This window comes from Podarcis filfolensis, assembly GCF_964270895.1.
Source record: "Podarcis filfolensis genome assembly, chromosome: 14".
Classification (NCBI taxonomy): domain Eukaryota; kingdom Metazoa; phylum Chordata; class Lepidosauria; order Squamata; family Lacertidae; genus Podarcis; species Podarcis filfolensis.
In genome coordinates, this window is record NC_139616.1 from 45,709,545 (window position 1) to 45,718,514 (window position 8,970).

Consider the following 8,970-nt stretch of genomic DNA (forward strand, 5'->3'; position numbering starts at 1 on the left):
GGGGAATCGAACCCGGTTCACCAGATTACCAGTCCACTGCTCTTAACCACTACACCACACTGGGAGGGATGAAGGGTCCTCAATTCTAGTGTAGAAGTGGGGAAAGGGGTGCTTTCATTTTCTGGGCGAAGGAGAGAAACTGTTTCCCGCCCCCCCCCCCAAAATGCTGGTGGCAAGCAGAAGAGCTGGTTGTTTGTTTAAAATCGCCGTCAGCTAACTGATCTGAAATTATTTCTATGTCACATCCACACTGTGCTTTAAAGCAATATTATACCATTTTAACAACAGTCGTGGCTTCCCCCAAAGCAGTGGTTTTCAAAGGGTGTGGCAAACCGCACTGGTGTGGCAGGAGAGAATGGCAAGTGTGAAGATTCAAGGACAATCAAAGGAACATTTAGATATTTCAGTGTAGTATTTTATTTGCAGAGTATAGATAGATGACTTTTTAAAATGAGAGCGGTACTGAGGACAATCTTGGTCGTGATCCAGAAGCGCCATTGAAACAAAGAGAAGACTCGTTTGTTTTCCAATGTATTGCTGATCGATTAAAAAAAACAATGGTGTGGCACAAGAAAAGGATTATTCTGAAAGTGTGGCCCAGAGGGAAAAGTTTGAGGACTGCTACTCCAAAGAATCCTGGGAACTGTAGTGTGTTAAGGGTGCTGGAAACTGTAGCTCCATGAGGGGTCTCCTGGCAACTCTCAGCAGCCTTAACAAACTACATTTCCCAGGATCCTTCGGCTTGATCCAAGCAGGCACTTCTTGTGCTCTTATATATGTGCCAGAGCTTGGTGAAGACCAGACCTACGTTGTCACTCGTGGTATCTCAGGATAGTGTTGTTGGGACACCACTGCAGAGGAGGCCCCGTCCCCAGTTGCATGGGGTTGGGCTGGTTTTCCAATGAAAACAGATCTGTTGTATCTCAATAACTCTCCACGGCTTCCCGATCTGCAGCTTGTTGCTGTTTAGTTGTGTCCGACTCTTCATGACCCCATGGACCAGAGCATGCCAGGCACTCCTGTCAACCACTGCCTCCCACAGTTTGGTCAAACTCATGCTAGTAGCTTCGAGAACACTGTCCAACCATCTTGTCCTCTGTCATCCCCTTCTCCTTGTGCCCTCCATCTTTCCCAACACCAGGGTCTTTTCCAGGGAGTCTTCTCTTCTCACAAGGTGGCCAAAGTCTTGGAGCCTCAGCTTCAGGATCTGTCCTTCCAGTGATCACTCAGGGCTGATTTCCTTAAGAATGGAGAGGTTTGATCTTCTTGCAGTCCATGGGACTCTCAAGAGTCTCCTCCAGCACCGTAATTCAAAAGCATCAATTCTTTGGCCATCAGCCTTCTTTATGGTCCAGCTCTCACTTCCATACATCACTACTGGGAAAACCATCGCTTTAACTATACTGTACGGACCTTCCAGCAGCTAGCGATAATTAAATGGGGACATCTAGTGGCAAGGGAAGTTATTCCATAAAGCAGCCTGTGACAACCCACACCCTTCAGCTGTTCTAGACTACGACACCCATCAGCAGCTTGCCAGCATTATGTAGTCCAGCACAGTGGTACCTCGGGTTAAGAACTTAATTTGTTCTGGAGGTCCGTTCTTAAACTGTTCTTAACCTGAGGTACCACTTTAGCTAATAGGGCCTCCCACTGCCGCCGCACAATTTCTGTTCTCATCCTGAAGCAAAGTTCTTAACCTGAGGTACTATTTCTGGGTTAGCGGAGTCTGTAACCTGAAGCGTCTGTAACCCGAGGTACCACTGTATCCTGTTCTCACCGCCGGGAAACCTGCAAGCAGAATCTGAGCACAAGAGCAAGTCTCCCGTCCTGCGGTTTCCAGAAACTGGGATTCAGAAGCACGGCTGCCTCCAACTCCGCAAGCAGAGCATAGCAGAGCTAGTAGACCAGGCTTCCTCAAACTCAGCCCTCCAGATGTTTGAGACTACAGTTCCCATCATCCCTGACCACTGGTCCTGCTAGCTAGGGATGATGGGAATTGTAGTCCAAAAACATCTGGAGGGTTGAGGAAGCCTGTAGTAGACACTGACAGCCTTCTCTTCCAGGAATTACTCCAATCCTCTTTTAATGCCATCCAAGTTTGTGGCTTCCTGCAGGTGTGAGTTCCACAGTTCAACCATGCACTGTTCAACCATGCACAAGATGAATTTTAACAGGGAGAAATGTAAAGTATTGCACTTGGGCAAAAAAAATGAGAGGCACAAATACAAGATGGGTGACACCTGGCTTGAGAGCAGTACATGTGAAAAGGATCTAGGAGTCTTGGTTGACCACAAACTTGACATGAGCCAACAGTGTGACGCGGCAGCTAAAAAAGCCAATGCAATTCTGGGCTGCATCAATAGGAGTATAGCATCTAGATCAAGGGAAGTAATAGTGCCACTGTATTCTGCTCTGGTCAGACCTCACCTGGAGTACTGTGTCCAGTTCTGGGCACCACAGTTTAAGAAGGACACTGACAAACTGGAACGTGTCCAGAGGAGGGCAACCAAAATGGTCAAAGGCCTGGAAACGATGCTTTATGAGGAACGGCTAAGGGAGCTGGGCATGTTTAGCCTGGAGAAGAGGAGGTTAAGGGGTGATATGATAGCCATGTTCAAATATATAAAAGGATGTCACATAGAGGAGGGAGAAAGGTTGTTTTCTGCTGCTCCAGAGAAGCGGACACGGAGCAATGGATCCAAACTACAAGAAAGAAGATTCCACCTAAACATTAGGAAGAACTTCCTGACAGTAAGAGCTGTTCGACAGTGGAATTTGCTGCCAAGGAGTGTGGTGGAGTCTCCTTCTTTGGAGGTCTTTAAGCAGAGGCTTGACAACCATGTTGGGAGTGGCTCAGAACTTACAGGGTTAAGAGTTCTGAGTGATGACGCCTCACATTCTGAGGGCGGGTTTAGAACACTGGGAGTGGCCAGTATCTCTGAGAGAGAGAAAGACGCACGCAGTGTGAGCCTAGTCGCACACGGAGAGAGTCGACATGGGTTGCGTCTCACCGGGAAGATTTACGATGTGTTGATCTGTACGAAAATAAAGACTTTAAAGATAAGGAGACTGCTGTGTTTCAGCCTGAGTTATTACCACACGACAGAACGTTCCTGCTTCTGCTTCTGCTGTGTTTACTCTGCTGGAGTCAAAGGTCTTTGAGAAAGGTCAGAGCTGCGCCAGGGAAGTGTGCCGGACCCCCGGACTAAATTGACTCCGAACAGGTTATGGAGGTCAGCAATAAAGATAAGCAACGTTCGTGCGTGTGAGAGGACTGCAGCCAGAGGCCAGCTGATGAGACGCTGGGAAGTGAAACTGCAGGCAAAGAGGCTGAGGAGCAGCCAAAGGCCAGCTAAGGAGTAGCTGGTGCCAGCCAGGAGTTCGCTGGGAGGAGCTGACATCTGCCGGACCGGGAGGTACTCGTGAGTAGGCCGGGCCCCGGGGGAGAGATGGCAGACAGCCATGAATCGTACTCCGTCCTTTTTGAAGAGGCAGACGGGAAGGAGCCCTGGGTAGAGTGGCAGGCACTGAAGAAAGTGGGAGCCACACCAGAGGGGGCTAGACGCCAGCCTGAGGGACGCCCAGAGGGGGCCAGATGCTGCACAGACGCTGCAGGGGCTGAGGAACGCCCAGGAAGCCCAGAGGGGGCTGGAACTGTGTTGGAGGGCTGCCGGAATGCCCCTACACATGAGCTGCATGCCAGAGAGTGGCTGAGAGAAGAGAAGAGCTTTGCACCAGAGAATGGGGGTGCAGGCCATTCCAAGGGTCTTGAGAGTGCCCAGGCTGTTTGGCAGGAGCTGGAGGGGGTTTGCAGAGAAACCACAGCAGAAGCCAAAAGCCATTTTCCCAACGGCAGAAAAGCCTCGAGGAGGAGTGCTGCTGGAAAGGTTGGGGGGGCAGAGAAGACCAAAGGCAAGTTTGCAAAGTTTTCCACTAGGTGATGTTTTGTTTGTGCTTCGGCTGAACATCTGCGTCGGAACTGCCCACAGAGAGCAAGGGAGCCAGGGCAGGAAAGTCCCAAGGTCGCTTCCCATGGGAACCAGGCGGGTTTCCATGGCAACAGAGGGAGCAGGCGTGGGAAGGCTTATCAGCTGACCGCTTCGATGGCTGTTTTGGAGAACACCTGCAACGAGAGCCCCAAGGTCGGGGGGAGCAGGAAGGCAGTTGCTAAGGCAACAAAGAAGGACAGCTCCGGAGGGGGGAGAGTCCTACGTTGGGTTGTTGACTCGGCTGCGAATGCCCATCTGGTCACAGCGCCACCTGATGGACAAATGTGGAACTGCAAGGCTGTTTCAACTGAGAAAACAGTTAGATTTGCTACAGGTTCACAGGGACGTGTAACCCATGTTTCTAACATGTTTGTCTCTTTTTTACAGGCTGAAGTGAAGGTTTATGTTCTCCCTGAGATAAAACATTGCCTGCTATCTGTACCTTGCCTTTTACAGGAGGGATATTCAGTGAGTTTTGAAAACAATGTCTGTACCATTTCCAGAGGTGGAGAGCAACTGGTACGTGTTGAGAAAAATCAGAACAACCTCTTTGTTCTGGAAACTCCACTGGAGGAGAAGGGAGGGGGGAACACTCATGTTTCATGTGCTTGCGTGTGGCACAAGAGGATGTCACATGGGTCCTGTGAGGACGTCCAGATGTTATCAGAGTGCACCAAAGGTTACAAGGTAAAAGAATGTGGTAAACCTTTGAATTGCAAGGCTTGCAGAAAAGCCAGGAACAAGGGATTTAATCATCCCAGGGTGGAGAGAGTAACCACAAAGCCTTTTGAGCTTGTGCACGCAGACCTGTTTGGGCCTATGCCTCAGCCAAGTCTGGGCAAAGCCAGGCATCTGCTGATTTTGAGCGATGATTTTACTAAGAACTCCTGGGCTTTTTCTCTGACAACGCAGGAGAAAGCAGCGCAACTGATCAAAGATTGGGTTGCAGAGGTGGAACTGAGGTTCTCCACCAAGGTGCAAGGTTTCCAGTTTGACCGTGGTTCAGAGGTCACTGGGTCTGCTCTAAAGAGTTTCTTTCGCCAGAGGGGGATACGTCACAAGGTGACCTCGCCCCAGGAGAGTGGCGTGGCAGAGCTGAGGAGTAAAGCTCTGGTTCGAGCATCCGAGATTTTACTGGATGACTCTGGTTTGCCTCACAGTTTCTGGGGGGAGGCGGTAAAGACGGCCAATTTCACGATGAACAGGTGCTACAATGCAGTGGTAGGTGACACCCCATATTTCTTGCTCAACGGACAGAAGCCACAGGTGCATTTCTTCCGTTCGTTTGGTTGCAGGGCCATGGTGCCTGTACCAAAGTGGTTGCAGCAAGAAGGTGGTCCAAAGTACCAGGAAATGATCTTCTGTGGGTATGAACCCGCGACAAAGGGGTGGAGATTTGCATACCCAGAAGGTGATCAGACCAAGCTTCTGGTCAGCAAGCATGCTGAGTTCAAAGAGCAGCAGGGAAATAGGTCAAGGCGCAAAGTCAGCCATGACATTGTCTCAGATTGTTTGTCCGAATCTGAGCAGGAGGGAGAGCCAGGTAATGGTGATCTGGTCGATGATCAGGATCAGGACCAGGGGGAGGCGTCTCCACAGGTTGTGAAAGGAGTGTCCAAGAGTGAGCCCTCATCTCCTGTGCGCATAATGGAGAAAGCTCACAGACGTGTCAAGTCAGAGGGGGAGTCTGATGAGGAAGACGCACAAGCTGGCCCCAGTGGGTCAGGAGAAGAACCCCAGTTTGTGCCCAGGTGGTCTTCACGGGCAACAAAGGGAATTCCACCTGAGAGGTTTCAGGTCACAAATGCGTGGGTTGGTTTCGCACAGTGCGAACCTGAGGTTTGTGAGGTTCAACAGGTGCCTAACAACGATGCCAGGAAGGGGCGGAAGGCAATGGGGAAGGTGTTGAACACTCAGAAGTCCTCTCAGAACGTGATTCGAGAGGGGGTGTTGGGAGTGGCTCAGAACTTACAGGGTTAAGAGTTCTGAGTGATGACGCCTCACATTCTGAGGGCGGGTTTAGAACACTGGGAGTGGCCAGTATCTCTGAGAGAGAGAGAGAGAAAGACGCACGCAGTGTGAGCCTAGTCGCACACGGAGAGAGTCGACATGGGTTGCGTCTCACCGGGAAGATTTACGATGTGTTGATCTGTACGAAAATAAAGACTTTAAAGATAAGGAGACTGCTGTGTTTCAGCCTGAGTTATTACCACACGACAGAACGTTCCTGCTTCTGCTTCTGCTGTGTTTACTCTGCTGGAGTCAAAGGTCTTTGAGAAAGGTCAGAGCTGCGCCAGGGAAGTGTGCCGGACCCCCGGACTAAATTGACTCCGAACAAACCATATGTCAGGAGTGCTCTGATGGTGTTTCCTGCTTGGCAGGGGGTTGGACTCGATGGCCCTTGTGGTCTCTTCCAACTCTATGATTCTATGATTCTATGATTCTATGATTCTATGACTGTTTGAAAAGCTCCTTCCCTTTGTCCTCAATCTTCCACCAACGCATTAGGAGGGTGCCAGGTTGGCCCATATTGCGACAAACCACTAAAAAAGTGTTCTCTATAAAGAAAAAAACTATTTATTAAGTGCTTGGGATGCTAGAAAAAAAAAGCATGGCGGCAACAGCAGATTGTTGCAAAAACACCACAGTATTTAAATCATCATCCTGTTATTTCAGTTATTATCATTACGTATTATTATTACTTTAAAAAAAACAAAACCCAGTATCATTAGTGTGATAGAATTGTTAAGTGTGCCAAGTTTAGGACCTGGAAGATCAGGGTTCAAATTCCCACACAGCCATGAAGGTCACCAAGTAGCCTTTATCCAATCACCATCTCTCAGCCTAACTTCCTACCTCACAAGGTTGTTGTGAGGATAACATCAGGAGAGAAGAAGGGAGCAGCATGCACTCCTCAGGGGAGACATGTTTTGTTGCAGCTGGGGCAGATGAAGGCGTCCGGTTTTGCTGCTGCAGATGCACCAGGGCATTTCTTCTCCCTGTGCTCCTCCCAGTGGTCATTCCTCCTCTGGTCACTGCTGTGGAGTCGACTGTCTGGGAGGAAAGGTGGTGTGTGATAGGTAAAGGTCAAGGGACCCCTGACCATTAAGTCCAGTCGTGGCCGACTCTGGGGTTGCGGCGCTCATCTCGCTTTATTGGCCGAGGGAGCCGGCGTACAGCTTCCGGGTCATGTGGCCGGAGCAGGGACCGAGGAACGGGAGCTCACCCCGTCGCAGGGATTCGAACCACCGACCTTCTGATCAGCAAGTCCTAGGCTCTGTTGTTTAACCCACAGCGCCACCTGCATCCCATATATCTGATCATATGAAAACCCACCGTTCTCCATAACGATTTGTTATAATTATTTATATCCCTCAAACGGCCTCAGCGTGCCTATGGCAGTAAGATAACAATAATAATAATATTTTATTATATATACCCTGCCCATCTGGCTCGGTTGCCCCAGCCGCTCTGGGCAACGTAATAAAACATCAAACATTGATAGTAACAATCTGATCCAATATTTTAAAAAATCACAATATAAAACAAACCAATTCCACATCAAAGCCAGGATCACATTTTTACAGTTGCTATCACAATAAAAGCACATTATCGTTCTAATTTACTATGTTTATTATATAATAATAATAATAATAATAATTATTATTATTATTATTATTTATTTATACCCCGCCCTCCCCAGCCAAGGCCGGGCTCAGAGCGGCTTACAAGCAATCATAAAAACAAGATGAATGATTACAACTTAAAAACAAAAATAAAAAACAACATTAAAATAATGGAACATTAAAATATTAAAATGTAGCCTCATCGCAGGAGGAGAAGGAAAAGAAAAAAGAAAGAGAGGGAGGGAGGGAATCAAACTGATTCCAAGCCAAAGGCCAGGCGGAACAACTCTGTCTTACAGGCCCTGCGGAAAGAAATCAGATCCTGCAGGGCCCTGGTCTCATGAGGCAGAGCGTTCCACCAGGCCGGGGCCAGAGTTGAAAAGGCCCTGGCTCTGGTTGAAGCCAATCTAACTTCCTTAGGGCCTGGGACCACTAGGGTGTTGTTATTCATGGACCTTGAGGCTCTCCGTGGGGCATACCAGGAGAGGCGGTCCCGTAGGTACGAGGGTCCTAGACCGTGAAGGGCTTTAAAGGTCAAAAGCAGCACCTTAAATCTGACCCTGTACTCCACTGGGAGCCAGTGCAGCTTGAAAAGCACTGGGTGAATATGCTCCCATGGCAGAGACCCCGTGAGGAGCCTCGCTGCAGCATTCTGTACCCGCTGGAGTTTCTGGGACAGCTTCAAGGGCAGCCCCGCGTAGAGCGAATTACAGTAGTCAAGCCTGGAGATGACCGTTGCATGGATCACTGTGGCCAGGTCGGGGCGGGAAAGGTAAGGGACCAACTGCTTGATGCGGCGAAGGTGGAAAAATGTCGCCTTGGCTGTTGCTGTAATTTGCGCCTCCTTGGAAAGGGAGGCGTCAAGGATTACACCCGAACTCTTAACAGAAGGCAATGGCACTAATTGGGCCCCGCAAGAGAAGGGAGTTGGTCCCTCATCCCCATGCCATCCCGACCTAGCCATAGGACCTCTGTCTTCGAAGGATTTAGTTTCAATCGGCTCCCACGAAACCATCCAGCCACAGCTTCCAAGCATCTGGTGAGTGTGTAAGGGGCCAAGTCGGTGTGGCCATCCATCAGCAGATAGAGCTGAGTGTCATCAGCATATTGGTGACAGCCCAGCCCAAAGCTCCGGATAATCTGGGCAAGGGGGCGCATAAAGATGTTAAAAAGCATCGGGGAGAGAATTGCGCCCTGCGGCACTCCACACACCAAGGAGTGGCGCGACGACATTTCCCTCCCTAGTGCCACCCTCTGTCCCCGACCAGAGATAAAAGAGCACAACCAGTTACGTGCTATGCCCTGTATCCCCACGTCTGCGAGGCGGTGGTCCAGAAGATCATGATCGACCA

General features: G+C 49.7%; 1 protein-coding gene across 1 annotated transcript in view; it reads left to right on the top strand.

The window, feature by feature from the left end:
• The window catches only part of SHMT1 (serine hydroxymethyltransferase 1), a 329,147-nt gene that overhangs the window by 24,762 nt on the left and 295,415 nt on the right, over nucleotides 1–8,970 (top strand). The gene's annotated exons all lie outside the window — the stretch shown is intronic.